Source organism: Gopherus evgoodei, chromosome 11 (genome assembly GCF_007399415.2).
Source record: "Gopherus evgoodei ecotype Sinaloan lineage chromosome 11, rGopEvg1_v1.p, whole genome shotgun sequence".
NCBI classification, from domain to species: domain Eukaryota; kingdom Metazoa; phylum Chordata; order Testudines; family Testudinidae; genus Gopherus; species Gopherus evgoodei.
Genome location: NC_044332.1, coordinates 58,232,078 through 58,251,245, shown reverse-complemented (window position 1 = coordinate 58,251,245; position 19,168 = coordinate 58,232,078). Strand labels below are relative to the sequence as shown.

At 41.0% G+C, this 19,168-nt stretch overlaps 1 protein-coding gene across 4 annotated transcripts in view; it reads left to right on the top strand.

The window, feature by feature from the left end:
• The first annotated feature begins 1,878 nt into the window (after window positions 1–1,878).
• The window catches only part of ARHGAP15 (Rho GTPase activating protein 15), a 469,173-nt gene continuing 451,883 nt past the window's right edge, over window positions 1,879–19,168 (top strand). For 2 of the 4 annotated variants that reach the window (XM_030580811.1, XM_030580807.1), the window contains exon 1: window positions 10,582–10,678. The gene's annotated coding sequence lies outside the window, so the exon portion shown is untranslated. Of the gene's footprint in view, window positions 1,900–10,581; window positions 10,679–18,615; window positions 18,758–19,168 lie in introns of those variants that run through there. The other 2 variants (XM_030580810.1, XM_030580809.1) reach the window with 2 other exon arrangements.

Below are 19,168 nucleotides of genomic sequence, written 5' to 3'. Positions count from 1 at the left end.
TTTAACATTAAAAGAAACCCTTATACTGGGGTAATCCTCCCATGACCATTTACACCATCTTTAGGTTCGGAATATGCCAGCAGCATGGTGGTGGTTTGTGATACTTCACTCTAAATTTGACAAGGAAAGGGTTAACTAGGGGCTCATTAAAAAAAGATTATAAAGGAAGAAACAAGGGGAATGCTGAAGGAGGAGCCCTGATGGGGAAAAGGAAGAAGTAATGTTTTCTTGGCCAGGCCGCTGGGTCAGGAAACAAGGAGAAGATGAGAAACTAGTGGACTGTCATGCTTAAACACTGTAAGGTAGGAGCTGTTCAGATTGCTTCAACCAGGGAAAAATAAAAACCTACGTTATCTGTAGTTTGCCCTGTTGGGGGTTGGACATGTCTGAAAGGAGTATGATTCCCAGTATGTTTGACCATAGTGGAAAAATGCTCTTTACAACAACAGTTTAATTTAAAGTGGCTGGCTGAATATTTGTGCAGAATTGTTTTCACGGCTACACAGGGCAAGTTCAAAAATTATTTATAAATATTTATAAATGCAGATTGACATGGATATGGGGATGTAGGAAATAGAGCAAATATAGCAAGGAAGAATTCTGAGAGGGCACATACTGAGGGTGAAGAGTAGGATGGCATGGAGGACTATTGGTTGGGGGACTGGGTGGCTTGTAGTTGTGCTAGCAGGCCTTTGAATTAAAGTCAATGGAACTATGCCCATTTACTCTAGCCGAGGATCTGGCTCATGGTAGTTAGAGGTGTGACACTATGGTCTGCTGCAAAAACAACCATATACTAGGAGAAGTTTTTACAAACTTATATGTGTACAAAGGGTACAATACTGGTGAGGCTAGAATTTGAGAGGAAAGAAGGTCTTTTCTCTTGTGGTTAGGTGATCCTGGCTCAGTTCCACAAGGTCTCTGTATGATCTTGCACGAACCACTAAATCTCTTCCTCCCCTTTTGTAAACTGGGGATAATAACCCTTCTTTTGTCTTGTCTATTTAGACTGTAACTCTTTGAGGCAGGGATGGTATCTCTTATTATATGTATAGCCTCTAGCACAATGAGGCCCTAATCTCAGTGGTGCCCACATTTTTGCTGGGGTAATGCACAAATATTTGTTTTGCTAAAGTAAAAGACCCTTTAGCTCAGACTAGCAGAGATTAGTATATTGGCTTTAGTTTCCTTTCTTAGGTTCACTACATTTTGCGAGGAGGGAACAGGTCTCCCCTGAATTCTATCAACTGCTTGTTGGTGTCTCAATATCTTAGTTTCTCTCACTATGGGGGCCTTTTTCCACACTGCAGAGGGAACTAAAAATCTTGGGGACACAGCAGCAAGGGAACAGCTTGGATAATATTATTTTTAATTTGAAGTGTTAATCGTTTCCACTTAGCAATCATGAAACTATTTCATATGGACCCTCCAAATAAAGGGTAATATTTCTAAAGGTAGTTCTCCAGGGAAGAAGAAAGTATAGACATATCCTTTTATTTTCTGATCAAGTAAAAAAATCACAGAAGATAATGGGGATGGACATCCTGGATCATCTTCTAATCCAACTACATGCTTCAAGGACCCTGAACTACTTTTTTTCACAAACTTGGTGCTGAATCCAGTAATTTAGTATAATTACAATCTTTAGCAAGATGACCTGTCCTCCTCCTCCTCCTCTTCTCAGCTCAGCTGGAGCAGCACAGCCTCTTCTGGGAGCTGCTCCAGTTTTTGGAAGTGAAGAAAGAAAACCACCCTGTCTCCAGAGAGAAATTTCACATACTCTTTCTTCCTTTCCCTTTTGTTTCTTTGTCTTTTTTCTGGAGGTGGCATCCAACCAGTTCAGATGCCATGTGTTGTGGTGTGGGCAGGAACAAGGACTACCGAGAGACTACAACATAGGTAAATACTTTTCAAATAATAGTGACACAAATAGATGGCATTGCAGCCAGGTGTGGTATGAACTACATTAACTCTTTATGTGCCTTGCAGCACAGTGTATCTATACTTGTTGGGCCTGTCTATAGCATTTGATACTTTCATCACTTAATATTCCTGTCCTTCAAGAGGCTGCAGGAATAAACAAGAATATCCTGAAACATATCATCTCTTTCTTCTCAAAAAGAACCAAGTGGCAACTGGTCCTTATCATTGGAGTCCTACAAGGCTCAGCCCTCTCCCTCATGTTATTCAGCATCCATATGAAGCCATTGAGATAGTGGTGGAAACATCATGGACTGAAGTGCCAGAAGCACTATAATTTCTATACTGTCTTTATGCCAAATATAAATGGCAATATATCCCAGCTTTCTCAACACCTAGCTGCAATGATCACTTGTATGGAGAGTAGCTGGTCACAATTCATCCCAGCTAATGCTGGTAAGAAGAGAGATGTGCTTTGAAGAAGGCTTTTAATTGAACCTGGCTGCAACTTTCATTATGGAGGCATATATAAAAGTATGGTGAAACAATCTGTTTTTTTGTTTTAAAGTCCTTTACTCTGTGATGTGAAGTTACCTATTTTTTGGACACTCCTGTACCCCTCCTTCACTAGCACTTTTAGTACAAAAAGATCTAACATCACAGAAAAGTTTGCAGTGTATTTCAAGTTTGCATGCTGATAAACCAAGTCAAATAGTCTTTAAATAATGCATCAACATATATTTGTTTTTCCTTTTTGTTTGGTTTTGTTTTTAGTACAGTTTAAGTTTAAAAATGTTTGGTGTGTTTTTGTCTCCTAATTCACAAAGATGTGACACTGGCCTTTAAATATCTGACAGTAGCCCAAAGTAAGAGGTACATAATCCAAAATACAAAAAAACTGGGATTAATATAACATTTTATTTGATGCCTATGCAAATTTCATCAACACTGACTTTCTCATTTCTAATATATGTATATAAAAAGTTTAAAAATCAGATTTATTTTGGCTGGGGAAATATGGAGTGTAAGAATAGTATAATATACCTTGTAAATAGGTTGGGATTGAGAAGTATACACTGGAGGAAGAGTTGAAGTTTATTCTTTACTCTTCCTTGTATAACTGAGCCAACAAAAGAGTCTTATCCAGTAAGATACAAAGTTTTCATATAACTCCACTCTAAATGTCTAGACCACTTTTCAAGGTACAGTTGTAGCCAAAGCTTTTGTCTGATACTGAAATCAGCACTAAGAGATGCTCTAATTTTGCCCAAGGTATCTTAGGAGTGTCACCTCGTCCAGTGTATGTTTATGACCGTAAGTGACTCCAAAATTTAGGTCTTCATTATACTACACATTGAACTGTTGTTGAGAAGAGGCATTTTATGCCATACATAACTTCTAAAGAATTAAGATTATTTTTAAACACTTATCACACCTTTTTGCACTTTAAGCTAAAGGTATGATATAAATGGGACTTCACATGTAATTTTAAGAATACTATGATTTCCTATTGTGAGTCATGCCACAGTTCAGGGCAACTGCACCTGTATTCCCCTTCCTTTGTCCAGCAAAGGCACCCACTCTAGGCTCCTGGCTCCTCTCTTGTGCAGAGGCCCACCTCTTTCTCCTTCCTGACCAGGATTATTCTAGGCTGCACAGTTCCCTCCCTGCCTATAGTGAGAGTTCCCCAGCAAGTCAGACTACCTAAGCCTGTCTCTATCTGAGCTTTGCTTTATCCTCAGAGGCTATAAATGTCATAATTGCCCACAGTTATAAGTTACCACACAGATCTTTCTAAGCAAGCACATTTATTCTTCTGATGAAAGCATTACAGAGAAAACATTAAAAGCATAAAAGAACCTATATACATGCTAAGCCTACCAAAGATTCCCCCTCCTCCTCCTCACAGTACCAACAAGGACCGTAGTAGGTGAACACAATTTTTTCTGTGATTACAAGTTCCTAACAGCTGTTAACTTAGAACATGCACCCTCATGCATAGGTTAGCTTTTTCTTTATGCAGCTTATGTCCTTGATCTTCAGAGACTTTTTTAATAGTTAGTCAATCAGAAAATGGTTCTCTTCTCAGGGCACAGCTTCAGAAGGTTGAATTCAGAGGTGGGAACTTGCATTCACCACCTCCCCGCTATTTCCTACTTAACTTGAGTTGTCCCAAAAGTTCCTTCTTATTTGGAATGTTGTTTAAAATAGTCCTTTGAAGCTCACAACACTTCCCACTGGCCACATCTCCCCACTAGAGAAATTGCATACAATCCCACCATAATACATAAATTTTGCATTTATAATACAGTGTATTTTAAAGCCATTTGAACTTAATTCAATACAATCACCCAAAGATAGTGGAGGAAATTGCCATATCTGTCACAAGTAGTATGCGTTGTTCAGTGGAAATGTAGCTTTTTACATGGACAGCATGCTATGGCTAGCAATAAATTGTTGTGTATATACTGTGATAGACCAAGGCCAGTTGGGTACAGCAGAATAGTAGGAGGCAGATATACTGGTCACTGTGTTAACAGTTTTCTGTTCCCTGACTGACCAGAGCAGAGACTGCTCCAGGCTAATAAGAACAGCTGACTCTAATTAATCTGCAAAGAGTCAAGTGAGGCCATTAAGCTAATGTGACCACCTGACTCTAATTAAGGCCCTGCTGATACTATAAAAAGAGCTCACTTCAGTCAGGCAGAGGAGAGCCAGGGAGCCAGAGGAGAGGAAGTATGGCTGAAGGGTTATTTAATGAAGACACCCTCAAACCATCGGTAAGGGTGAAGAAGGGAGAAGCAGGACAGCTGTAGGGAAGTGGCCCAGGGAAATGTAGTAATTCTGGCAGTGAAAGGTCGGCTGCCAACAGTTGCTACCATTAGGGTCCCTGAGCTGGAACCCTGAGTTGAGGGCAGGCCCGGGTTCCCCACAAACCACCACTACAGGAACATCTCCTAGGAGCGGAAGTCAGACTCCTGTCAGGACAGGAGGCTAAACTGTTCTGAAATAAGCTCCCAGGGATAACAGAGACTGTGGGAGTTCTCTCACCAACCTCGTTGCTGGCCTATGATGAAAAGGGCTCAGTAGACTGTAACCCTGGCCCTAGAGAGAGAAGGGCTACGTGGAGGGTCATAGTGAGCCACTGAGGCTAGCAAAAACCACCTAGAAGTGCAGGACCCTCAGGGGCAAGGTCAGAGCTCTGCCACAATGCATGTAAGTACTGGATACTGCTGTATTGTATGAATGTCAGCATGGTACAGAGGAATGAACTGCTGACTTGCTGAGTAGCCTTGTGCAGGTCACTTCACTTCTCTGCCACTATAAAATGAGGCTAATACAGTCCAAGAAGTGTTTCTATAGGGACTAATGAGTTTATATTTTCACAGGATTTTTAGCATATGAAGCATCATCTGAGCATTAAGTCATAATAGGTATAGTGTAGGCAACATCAGCCGGATCTTTTCTCCACTTCTTGCCATCCCATTGCCTTGGAGGGATAGCTGCTATGGGCAACAGGATGACTTATTTTCCACGTTGATACAGAAAGCTTCTCTGCTTTCTAAAGAATGTTAAAAAATCTGGAAAATGTTAACCAATATATGATAAATATGGGCAAAACTTAGCATTAAATATTGCTGCTTGAATTTCACAAAGTCTTTTAGGAATTATTTTATTTTTTTAGTGAAATTCTTGCAAAGCAAAACTTTGGAGCATTCTCCCTTTCTGTCATCACAAATTTATTTTAATCTAAAATCAACTGACCATCTGAAAGTTCTTTTTGGAGCTAGCTGGCTTAGTGTGACATATAACCATTCACCTCTAGGTGTCTGCTTCGCTCTTGCCAAGATTGGGGTGAATGAAAGCTGTTAACTTCCTGACTGATACTTAATGCCCTATGTGAAATTAGTTGTTCCAGTTCCTAATGTTCCTATCACAAGTCACACTACGCTTAGCATGGATTCACTTCCTTGTTAGCTGTTTCAGCAGAGACCAAGGACTGAATAGATTAAAAAGTCTTAAGCACCTTCTCACCCTTAGAAATTGTCAGCCCATGGGAGGAATCTTATGTTCCTGCAGCCTTTGTTTATTACTTGTCATGCAGGCAAATATTAGGCTTCAGGTTGTAAGAACTCTCAGGCAATCGGTATCCTTAATAAACTGCTGTTAGTCTATATAGTTTGTAATAATATCTCTTCTGCTTTCAGCTGTGGCTTGTGTACATTCAGATACCTACCACCTGGCTCAAACAGCATATGTATAATCAGCAATGGCTGTGGCTATGAAATGAAGAATAACCAAACTGATTTTTCAAAAGCCAGGTACTAAGGTCAGGACAGAAGCAGAACAACATTTGTGTACCCTTGCTTTCACCTGCCTAAATAGTCATGCAAGGGTAGAGCTCTGAGCAGTGACCCGTTTCAAGTAATGCCTTTGTGTTTTTTGTTTCCTGTTTAGCTTACTTAGGATTTTAGAGCTTTCACATTCTGACTAAACTAGTCTTATGTGCACGACTAGCATAGTTTCAGTGTTCCAGAGATCACACAGGAAGCTCATACTGCATAAGTTTAAGCGATATGCAAAGCTACCATCTTTTTATAGTATTTTGGCAATACTGCCAACTGGATGCTAGGGAAATTAGGAGGAAGTAATGTAGCAAACTGCAATTCTGCCTTTCGCTGTACATTTAACATTTTCAAATCATTTTCAGTAAAGAATGGCACTTCTGGTTATTTAGGTTTTGGATATGATAGACAAAATTTACTGTGTCGTTGCCTGAAATTTTACTGTATGTATCATGTAAGATTTCTGATATGTGGCTCACATTTTAGTAGTAAAGTAAATGTAACTATTCTATTTTTTTAGTCATGCATCATTAGTCCACAGGTATGTACTATATAAAGCTGATAAAAATAGCTTCTGTTGTAGAAAAATCTGAGAAAATTCATACAGTTATATGGGATGTGCCCATGGATATTTTCCTAAGATTTGTTAGATATCACAAAATAGCTTAAAAATTTCAATATTGCTAAACCAGCTATCTATAAATTACAAAAGATTAGTGTTGCTGCTGCATTTTCAGAGTCTCTCTAATTTTTAGGCATTCACAGATGAAAAGTTCAGATACCTTATTAGAAACAAATAGGAATCACTGAGAGCTATAGTTCCTCCTATTTTCTGCTGTGACTCCCATAAAAAAAAACCATATTACTTGTGAGTTTGCACAAACCTTCATATTTTTTGCTAATCAGTTGACCTCCTCTGGGTGAAAATGGTTGAAATTGTTCCCCAGGCAAAACCAAATCGAGATTCCATCCTCTTGCAGCAAATGCTAGCATTCTACCTGGGAAAACTGTCAGTTAGAACCCTGCGTGGGACCAATGTAGAGTTCTGGAGTGCGACCAGATGGGAATGGCAGTGGGTATTGCAGGGCAGGACAGGAGCGGGATTAAATATAGTCTCACACAGGGCTCTACTGTCATTCATTGTAACCATAGTAATTTCCTCATCATCACCTTTGAAACCTTGTGCAGTTCCACTCCTGCTTCCATCTCTGCCTTCGCCTCCTAATACATCCTGACCCAAGCCTCTATGCTTGGCCTTAATTAACACTTCATCACCTCACCATTTTTCATGCTGCCTCTTATGCTCAGAACATCCTCCTAATTCCAGTGTGACAAGTCACTGGGGGGGTGGCTGGTCATTGCAGCCTTGCAGAAAGGTCAAACATGCAGCAGCCCTTCAGGGGGTTCCCTTGCATTTTCTCTTCCTGGGAACTCTGGGCAGCTGTGCCACAGAGTAGACAAACTGTCTGTCTTCATCTGCCTCCGTGACATCCAAGTTGCCAAAGTTCTCTGATGACAAGACCAAGAGGCTGGAAGAGGGAGGAGGACAGAAAATAAAGACCAGGGTGGGTGGCAAAGGTTGAAAGGTAGAGATGGCTGGTGAGGGAGAGGATGGTAGGGAGGGACAGAAAAAAGGAGACTAATAGGGATGGTGGATCAATGGGAAGGATGTTCCAGTGTCTTGTAACCATCCCTTGTCTCCCTCCATCCAGTTCTGTCTCTAGGCCACTCCACAAACTCCAATAATCACACTCTCTTCTCAGGGTGCTCCAGGCTCTCTCTAGCTCTTAAGAGTCCCTGCACTCCTCCAACCCTTCCGCTAGAACTCCCAAACCACCACCATACTTTCCCTTTATCTCCCAACTCCTTATTTGCTTTTGAGAACTTGGGCTGAGGGATGTGCTGGCTGCCCTTCCTGCAGCTCCCATTGGCCTGGAGTGGTGAACTGCAGCCAGTGGGAGCTGTGATTGACTAAACCTGTGGACGCAGCAGGTAAACTAACCAACCTAGCCCACCAGGGGATTTCCCTGAGTGAGTGGCGGAACGGCTTTGAGAACCACTGCTCTAGACTCCCTCCACCTGATTCTGATGGACTAGAATTTTACTCACAGTCATCAGGTGATCTGTGAGCATGTGATGTGTGTCGAGAGGATAGCTGGGAGCTACTCTTCAAGTGGCTGAAGACAAAAGGACCACAATATTGTAACCATTCTCCCAGGTGGAGCCAGCAGCAACCAGGGTTGAATATCTGGTCAACAATAGGACACAGAACTAGCTTGACCCTTTCCCTCTCCAGTAACCTGGGAAAATTACACACCACCCCTGGATGCCTCCTGAGAGATGATACTTCCCCACTCACAAGCATGGAGTCTGAGTGTAGAAAAGAAACTTTTAATGAAAGGAAGGAAGTCAGCTGACATTAATTAGGGAAAATGCCACAAGCAGGATTCATAGACATAATATTGTGACCAGGACACCCAGCCCAGAGTGCGTGGGGCAGTGCCTTCAGCCTCATGTTCTTGAGTTCCACAATCAAAATTTCCTTTACGGTGCCCTTCTCTGATCCCACACCATGCCCCACTCAAAGTGATTGTCCTTGGTCAGTGAGGACCCAGGGTTCAGACATACATCTGTGTGAGTTCACCTCTCATCCAGGGAAGAAGGTTCCTGGCTTGCTCTCCCATCTGGCCGCCCTGCCAGCTGCGCCTGCTGGCCACCCATCAGTCACCTGCTGCTGCCACCTGCCTTTCTGCTCTGACTTCTGCAGGTCAGTCTCTCAGTGATAGTCAACTCTTAGTGATTTTCATCTCTTAGGAGGCTGAGTAGAAATGGCGTCCCACCACAAGTGATTTCAGCTCCTGGTAAAGTAGTAAAGGACTTAATGTAACAAAAGACTCCCAATGGAGCCTATTTAGCTCTATCTTTGAACAGTGGGGAGGAGCAGCTTAAACCAGACCAAGGACCCTTAGGGAGAGTCTATGGCTCCTGTCTGGGACACCTATCACCACCTCTCTTACTTTGATAGGGGTCTGGCATTTGAGTCCCTGGCTTAACAAAGTCCTTTAAGCTGAGAGTGACTTCCTTATTTGGGACAATTTGGTGACCTCCTTATTTGAGACAGGTTAAGAATAGTTCTGCTCCCCCTTTACTCATACAGTAAAGACACAACATTAATAACACCACTTCACTGCCCCTGCATTCAGTAGTAAAGTGATTTGTAACCCTGTACAAGCCAAAGCAGATCACTTGGAGCTACACAGCTCCTGTCTACTGGATACCTACGCACAGTAGGTATGTTCATGTAAATAGAGTTTGCTCCTAAAGTCTCTTCTCCCTCTCCAGCTAGCTGTCAGGGGAGAGTTCATTCAGACCCTGATTACAATATCCTATCAAGAGCATCAATAGAGGGTTTTTCAGACTGTCATGCATTGTCTGAAAGGGCCAGACTTTGCAATGATTTTGATGACCTTTTATAACCATTCAGCAAGGAAATAAGCATTGATAACACAATGGAAGAAATCTCATCCTTCTCTATTGAACAGAGGAAAGTAATTTGTGATGGAAAGTGTGAAAGCTATTTATGGAGGTATAAAGTAGTGAAGTGGGATTTTGTGGAGCTCTTACGATATAAATTGTCCAAATTTCCGTTCCTTAGATTCACCCTGTCTGGGTAAGGAAATAGTGTTGAGACTAACTATAGGAAGTAATCCAGACAAGCAGATGTGCTTGCTTAGTTTTCTAAGAACTGGCACATTGGGATGTGCTAAAACAAAATATTAAAGAAACAGAAATGTTTATCAATGTGGGTTTAACCAGCCCGAAGTTGAAACAGTAACTTCACTAGTAAATCTTCCAACCACTTACTATGGTTGGAATTATTGTTTTATAGACTCCAAGTAACTGCATGGTAAGCAACATGTTTATTAAACCTCCATTTGAAAAAAATGCAGAGTAGATTTGTTGCAAGCATTTTATTTTAGCATTTAGCAAAGCATTTACAGAAAGTAAGAAAAGGGAAGTTGTCTCAGGGCTTAGCAGCACAATTCCTCACAGCATTTCCTCTTAAACCACATATTTACCTTCTGCAAAAAGTTAATGCTATTCTCTACATTTATAGAAATTTTAGCTGAAAAATCTGTTTTTGTGCTGCCTGTTATCCAAGACACAAGGTTTTCTTCTATAGACTTAGATGCAAATGACTTAATGGTGCGGTGGTTAGCTCCTGCTTTGCAGGAAGTGGTTTTATTTTACTTTTTTTCCTCCTGCTTTCTTTCTCTTTATAAGCTGAGGGAGATTAAACCAATCGCACTCTTTAGACATGTGACCTAGATGGTTTCCGTTTTTAGAAATAGTTAAACAGTTGCGAGTTGATGGCAGTTTGAGATAAGAAGACGACGTCCATGATCCTATAGGTAAGGAACCTTACATTAACCTTAAAGCAATTCATGAAGCCTGTTGTTAAAGATGCATTATAAGAGGTGAATTTATATATCCTTTCACAGAGACAATTTTAGCACAAACTTTAATATTTAAATGATTATTTTATTTCTCTTGGCATTATTGGTTAACTTTAGTACTATAAGCATATGGTATAAGGAACTGTGAAGGGTGCACACAAGTATATAGTCATTGAAGGGCCAACACCAGTCCTCAGTTACATTCACACAACTGTGTAATTTAGGGCAGTTTGGAACTTTATTGTTTAGGGCTAAACTGTTCTGAAAAGGGAGGAGGGAGAGTATAAATAGCCTTCTCCTCCCTGTGAAAGCTATTGCGTGATGGGGTCATGTAGCTCCATGGACACCAGGACTTATTGTTACACTCTTTGTACTGCAGTGCAAGGATGAGAGAAAACTGCAGTCCCTCCGGTCTAATGAACCAAGTGACTACTCTCTGCTTATAACACCTCATGCGCAAATCATCCCAAAGGGAGTGAGAGAGAAGCAAGGCCATAACTATGGTCTTTCCTGTGCTGGCTGGAAGGGGAAAGAGGAGAATATTGCACCATTACAAGACCACACTAGCGTATTTTGGGAGATCTCCCACTTTTAAATTATCACCATTGCACCAGCACCTATGATAGCAACAGTGGGAGTGCTAATGCAGATAGAAGACAAGTGTTTTTAGGTCTACATAACAGAGTAGTAAAACATTTGTGCCCTATCTGCATTAATGTTCCTATTATCATAATAATAGAGCTGCTTCAGTGGAAATGCAATGGTGGGATACTTCCTGGAAGACTCTAACGTAGAGGAGGCCAATTGGATGATGCATTATATACGTTCTTTCTGTAGTTTGATCTGCTTAGAGAGGGGCTGTTCTTCCTGAATCACAGTCTCTCCCAGAGCTTCCCTTTGGACCATATTGCTCTGTATTGCCCTTAGCACGGTGCTGTGTATAAATCTCACAATCTGGCCCATAATCTTTTTCAGAGAAACAACTAATCAGCAAGAGGTACAAATGATACAATGTTATGTTTTAATGATGGTCAGCATTCTGATCATGTCATGGGACAATATAATAAACGTTTGTTTTTTGTTACTTTGCATATTATGCAAAACTCAGTCACGTTTGTAATTGACTGTCTCATCACAAAAAATAGCTGGAAATTTGGATCATAGCTGAGAGAAATCATACATGATTGGAAATTCCCTTTTTCAATTTGCATTGCAAACTGTTTTGTGTTTGGAGGGCAGGCTTTTTATTACTGTGATGACAACCCAAAGTTTCTGAACTTTTCAGAGACAAAAGCATTCTGTGAATACTAACTCGGGCAAAGACAAGTAACATAGTTTATATAAAAAGAGTGTGTATTTGTCTGTCTGATACTTTTAATGTTTACTGTTGCAATGTGCTGTTGGTCATTTGAAATTCACTTTTTTGAAGAGTTGCAAAAATTGTTTGAATTCACAAACTTTTTTTCTTTTTCCCTTGTAAGTTAACCCACTTTTCCCAAGGGTAATTCAACTTAAAAAATGGTTTTCCCCCCCTTTCCATAAAAAAGAGGTCTGTGCTCTGTTTTCCAGATGGAGGGTCCCCATCCACTTAATTACACCCTAACCTATGCTGGTACATATGGGTGCTTATATAATACATGGTAGATCATTCTCTGCCACATGTATAAACAATATCCACATTATCTTCCTATATTTAGAAGCTACTACCATACTGAGATCTCTAAAGTGTGGCAAAGGTTGAGTTTGTGATGGTGTTCTGCGTATCTTAGCACAGGGCAAAGTCATAGCCTCTGTGAGGCTGCTACTCCACTTGCGCACAGGTGAATGGACAATGGGTGGGTCAGTGGAACTGACAGGTACCTTTGACTGTGCCCCACTCTTTCCCCACAGTGCTGGCCAATGCAGGTAAACTGGTGTGAGGAGAGAAGTACCTAAGTAATGAGCTGGTGTAGATTATTTCCACTCTGGAGCCAAAAAGGAAGTAAGAGCCAAATTGTGACTCTGGTCTTCTCCTAGATAAGCACTATATTATGTGTTGCCCCTTACTTAGCACAACAGTCACGATCTAAACCACATTGATTTTATAGAGTTGTACAGAAGAGCTAGGTCTGATGCTAAGATTTGTTGCTTGTCCCCAGCTAGAAACAGAGAGAGCTCCCAGCTAAACTTTTAGGCAGTATGCAGCCTGATAAATTCACAGCACCTCACCCCTTTACTAGTTCTTCCAAATGATGTGTTGGCTACACTCCGCATAGATTTCAGAGTTTGATTCAGAGGTGGAGAAGGCCTCTGGATTATTGGAATCACAGGCACCTGATGGACTGTCTCCTGTTGGCTGGTCAAATGTAATGTCCTCTGGGTTCTTTGAGGCTGACCACCTGCAATTCTGATCTTTTCCCATCTTTCTATAAGCAAGTGTTATGGCTGTGCATCAGCCAGGAAAGGCTGAAAACTGTTCTTAAACTTGCAGAGGTCTATCCCCTCCTCCAGAAACCTTCTCTTGATGCTGGAGTGCTTGGCTCCAGTCATGCACAGAAGAAAGCAGACAATCTGCGAGAATGGACATATATGTTATCAATGAGAGATTTGAAATGCGGCACCTCTTAAGCTCTCCTGTCTATTCAGCATATATATAATGCCTTTTGAGGTGATCGTTTTAAAAGTCAATTTTGTTAGAATGCTGGTGTAATTATGGAGGCAGTGGTTGCAGTTCCTTTAAGGCTGTGTTCCTGTTTGCACTTAAATGATTTTCTTTTGTATGAAAAGTACAGTGTATTCTCCCTAGACTTAGAGGACTTATTCTTTGAGTTGAGAATGTAGAGTTGTATATCTCTCAGCCTGGTCTCAGTAGTCCATTCTCTCCACTGCTGGTATCATTCCCTGGATGCATCAGAACCTACAATTACGGGTGGAAGTTGTCTATATGAAGCAGCTTTGGTCTTCTTTAAGGTTTTTCTTCTTAAGTTGGGTTAGTTCAGAGGCAGTAAGCCAGGTTAAGGATATCAGCTTAACTTCTGGCCATGCTTCTTTCATGGTATGCCAACTGCCCTACATAGTACAAAAGTGTTTTTTCTAGTTGCATAATTTGTCCAAATCTGTGCCCTTATTTGTCCTGTGGTGACCTTGCAACAGCAGCAGATGCTGTTGTGACTGAGGCCTAATTATAGTAATACCCTCTTAGCGACGCTCACAGCAGGGGTCTCTGTTACTTCCAGCTTGTTTAGAATGCAACAGCACATATGCTTTTTGTCTGAACATGTTATAGCTGCCTTGACTTCTTTAAGTTAGGGGGAGGTTGACTGTAAGTTGACACTTCCAGCTTTGAATGCCCTTATCATTATAGCCCTGAGCTATACTGGGGAGCTACCCGAACCTCAGTTTGACAGATATCTACATTCACAAAATATCCACTTTTTAGAGATGCCACTATCATGTAATAGGTCAACAGGTGATTGTGCCTTTACTGCATTGGGCACCAGTGTGTGGAACTTGCGTTTTCCCCCTTACACACCTTGAAGCCTATCTTGGTCCATCTCTCCTTGATTTTGAAAAGCATCTCAATGATTTTTTTTCCAAAGGTGTAATTATTTTCCAAAGGTGTAATTATTTTTTTCCAAAGGTGTATTTTAGAATGAACACTGTTAATCTTCCATTTCTCTCCCCAACCCTCATTTTTATATTAGACCCTCTCATTTGCTAGTCTATTTGAATTTTAAGAATGTGGTTTTAAGAATGTGGTTTTTAAGTATGTTTTAGTGTCATGTAGGCCCAAATTGTCAATGCATCTCCTGCTCCAACTGAAGTCAATAGAGACTGCAAGTGCCCAGAATATCTGCTCAGGTCAGCAACCCAAATTAGTATTATTTGGAAGACTTAGATCTTTAGCCTATCTGTATCAGTCTTCCCACCTTTAAGCAGGCTTTACTCAGCTGGGTTGTTGTTAAAATTAAAGGGCTACATAATAGATATCTATTATCTAACTGACCTAAGACTTTTTAGGCTCACAAATTACTTGGTAAAATATTAACTAGGGGAGCATATAGGTCCTTTAAAAAGACTTCTTAAACAGCATGAGCAAGCTCAGGTCATTAGAGATTCTAGAGAAAGTGATTAATGGTTAGTTAAGACACTGACTTATTGTGGTAAAGTAATACATTTCCCCAACAGAATGGCCTCCCATTTGAGATGCAAGGGGATTAAATACCTGAGCTTTTTATAGTGTTACTTGCAGATACCCTAAATATACCTGAAAATATTTTATTTTTATTGTGGTTCCCAGAGGCTTATGTCAAACTCAGCATCTTATTATACTAACTAGGCACTTAGCAAATGTATAAGATGACACTGTCCCTGTCTCATGGACCTTAAAGTGCTCCTGGAGTTGGGCCTGTCTCTTGTCTAACATATCTGTTTTCAGCACTACTGCAATATCATATGAAGAAAAAACGATACAAAGCAGACAAACTAAAAGAGAGCAAGCCAAAAAATGCATTTTAAGTCTGTGCTTGCTCTTGTTTTTGTAATTTTCTTCCCCACCACACCCTAAGTAAAGTTTGTGACGTGGTGCATTCTGTTGCTGAATCAGATATCACACACATAAATTTGTCGTCATCTTCCAGAGACACTTAGCACATATAGCTGTTTGCCAGCTAGCCAGCATGCTGCTAAACTCTTTTTCTTTCTGGGCAGCGGAGAGGGAACTATAACCCATAGTTATAATGAAAAGAGTGGTCCATGACTATTGCCTCTAATAATAATCCCAAACAACAGAATCAGTGCTTGAATCAAAGCCATTATTCTGTCTCTGGCACTAGTAAAATACTAATTCCATATAGTAGACCTAGTGTTTGAGCCAAAACCACCATTCTTAAGGCTCCTCTTGACTGTGAGTAACTCTCAAATGGGCCACCTGTTTTTTTGGATCTGGGCGAGAGGTTGTTTGAGCTTGAATTAGGCCAGAATACTGTCAGCAGATGTTATATTTTAGTTATTTTGAAAGAAAAAGAGGAGGAAGTGACAATAGGCCAGTCGTTCCCAAACGCCTATGACGGCTCTTCTTACAATGTCAGGCAGCACTGACCCTATGGCTGTTCAGAGCCAGCCCAAAGGATTTGGGAATAGTACAACTCTGAGTAGATAGCATCCCCTTCCTTGTGGAGTCCCTTGGCTTCAATAAAGTAAGATGTGGAGAGGGTGAGAAAAGTAACTGGTCCCCTCCTTCAGTTGATTCTTGCATTTCCTCTGGCTCTTCTCTGAGGTTCTCTAGTGCTCCAGTGATACTGGTTTGAGTAGCATGCAGGGATGTTAGTTGAGGTCCAGCAGAGATAGAAGTCAATAAGAGTGGACAACTTTCTCCCTGATTTCTATAATCCTTTTTCATTATTGTATGTCTGGATCTTTGTAACACAATCACTTCCTGAAGGGCAGCAGGATAAGGAGGTGGCACTTCACTAAGGCTATGTCTACATTATCGTAGTAAGTCAACCTATGCTACACAACTCCAGCTGTTTAAATAATGTAGCTGGAGTCAGCGTACCGGTCAAGTTACTGCAGGGTCTGAACCACGGGTGGTCAATAGGAGAAACTCTCCTGTTGACTTACCTTATTCTTCTCATTGGGGGTAGAGTACAGGGGTCACGTGGAGAGTGATCTTCTGTTGATTTGGTGGGTCTTCACTAGACCCACTAAATCAACCACCAGTGGATCAATCTCAAGAGTGTCGATCCCAGCTGTAGTGTAGATGTAGCCTAAGATGTGGAACGCAAAATAATACATTAATCGAAGTGAAAATAATACATAAATACAAAGTGATTTAAAAAATGAAAAGGTTTCTTACACTAGCTATATTATGTGTTGTGGTGTTGCATACAAATGGGAAGTTGTTTTATTGTTCTTGGCAAATATGGTGTTTTTGGATATTCCTGTAACTGTAAAGTAGGACTGTGTATGCATTATGGTCCAGTGATTAGGACACTAACCTGAGACTTGAGCGACCCAGGTTCCACTCCTTAGTCTATCACAGACTTCCTGTGTTGTCTTGGGCAAGTCTCTTAGTATCCCTGTGCCTCAGTTCCCCATCTGTAAAATGGAGGTAATAAAAACCTCTTCTTCACAGGGATGTTTTGTGGCTAAATAAATTAAGACTGAAGTGCTGTAAGATCTACTGATGGAAAGTGCTATCTAAGAATGAGGTGTTATTATTTCTTGGGTTCTTCACTTTGTGCTAAGCATGCACGCTATTAAAGAATATTTAATATTTTAAACATACCCCTCCTTTAAAAATAACATAAGGTACCATAGGTATTTCTCCCTTATTGACAACCAGGTGCTTTAGTCATAGCCAGTGATGTCCTGTAAATCGAGGCAAAAGAGACTAAACCTCACCAATTAAATCACCTCCCTTGAACAAATCCCCTTTGAGGCAGATGCCTTTCTCTTCTGACCTTCTTTCCAGCAGCATAATGGAGAGAAGTTCAAGGGGTAGGGGAGAAGAGTGCTGTGAGGGAAGAAAAGGCTGCCAGCTTGTAGCCCATTCAGTGCATCATTAGAATGCAATCTGGAGATGGCTGGCAGTGCCCACTTCCTTAACTATGGCAGATACACAGAGTGCAGAAGAGACAGGGACAGGGCCGTTTTCAGCTTTTTTGCCGCCCCAAGCAGCAAAGCAAAAAAAAAAAAAAAGATAGAGCCAATTGGCGGTACTTGGGTGGTAGCTCAATTGCACCACTTCATTCTTTTGTGGCAATTCGGCAGCAGCTCGAAGAGGAATAGAGGGACTGAGGGACCCATCGCCAAATTGCTGCTGAAGACCTGGACATACCACCCCTTTCCATTGGCCGCCTCAAGCACCTGCTTCCTTCGCTGGTGCCTAGAGCCAGCCCTGGACAGGGAGGGACCAGAGGGGCTTGCTGGCTTCTACCAATAAGGCTGCCTTTACAGTTGCTGCTGGCAAAAAATGTTTGCCCTGAAGAGTGAAAAGGTGCAGCTTCTTTGCAGAGTACTGCTCTCACTTCAGGAACCACACCAGAGGCCCAATGGGGAAAAGCTGAAGCAGGACTGAGGAGCTGGCCAGCTTATGATTTCAAGGGAACAGTAGGCAGGGGACAGTAACTAGAAAAAAGGGAAGTAGGAGAAGGCTGTGACCAGGCAAGGAGTGAGGAATGTAGGAAATACATCAGTTAGGCTACTGTTGCTTTTTTCAGGTGGGAAGTGGGAGACAGGGATCCTGCTCATTTTCAGGAGGAGTAGGAGAGCTGTTCTAGGAGTTATAACATAGGAGCTATTTATTGTAGGCAAGGTGGGGTAGGAAGAACTCCAGGTGGGTTAGTAGATTGGTGGTTTTTATTTGAGAGATTAAAAATTTTGTGTGTGCATGGGGGTATATTTGAGGTGTATCTAGCTGGATACTCTATCATTTATTCTGGACACCAACTGCAACTGGTAATCACATCAGAAAGAAAAAGCCTTTGGTTTCATAGGATTGAAAACATTTTTATCGTGTTTTTAAATACTTGGGAAAGTTTGTTCTTTTGCCTTTCCCGTGCAATAAACTTGGAGCTACCAATCTTACAGATCTTGTCTTCACCAGGAAAATAATGAGTTTTTAACTTGATTTAACTAAACTGCTTTGAAGACAGGGCAATTACAGTTATGGTTTTAACCTGTGTAAACTGCTCCCCCCCTTTGGATTTTCCTCACCCAGTTAACAGGTTAAAACTACAGTTGCCTTATATTCACTTGGATTTTAACAGGGATTAGCCCTTAACTTGGGTTAAAACACACCCTTTTATCTAGTGAAGGCACAGCTATAGTCAAAATGAAAGTGAAATTTGTGCTAGCATAGTTGTGAAGTCAGAACTTGTACAACACAGGAAGATCTTCTTGAGTCAATGGAATATCTTTTTCAGGCTTTTTCAAATTCTTTATCAGAAGGCTCAGTCTGTTGCATAATTCTGACCGCTTCACTCATCTGAAGCGCTTTGGTGCTAGATGTAAAATTGTGCCAAAATTCTCATCATCAGGTGCCTGGTTCAGGTAAGTATCTAGTTTGGGTGCTTATCTGAATCTTGCCCAGATAAATTTTGCAAAATGGGGCTGGATATATTTTAAACCAGCTTTCTGTGAGATTTCTAGCACTTCTGCTTCTTGTTGTCACTGAAAATGTTGCAAAAATAACCTTTCTCATTATATTTCATTGGCTCAGCTCTGGTCTGGTAGCATGAAGGAAACAACACTTTTTTGAACAATTTAGAATCTCAAAAAAGGTACACAGTTCAACATGGGTCTAAAAACTGGTGAAAATTCAGGATTTTTATGACATTCAACTTCCTAGTGAAAACATTTCCTGTAGAAAATGAGACACTCATTTTTCAGTATTCTGGAACAACATTAATAAGCATTATATGCATGAGTAGTGAAACTTTTGTATTTAGATCTAGTCAGTTT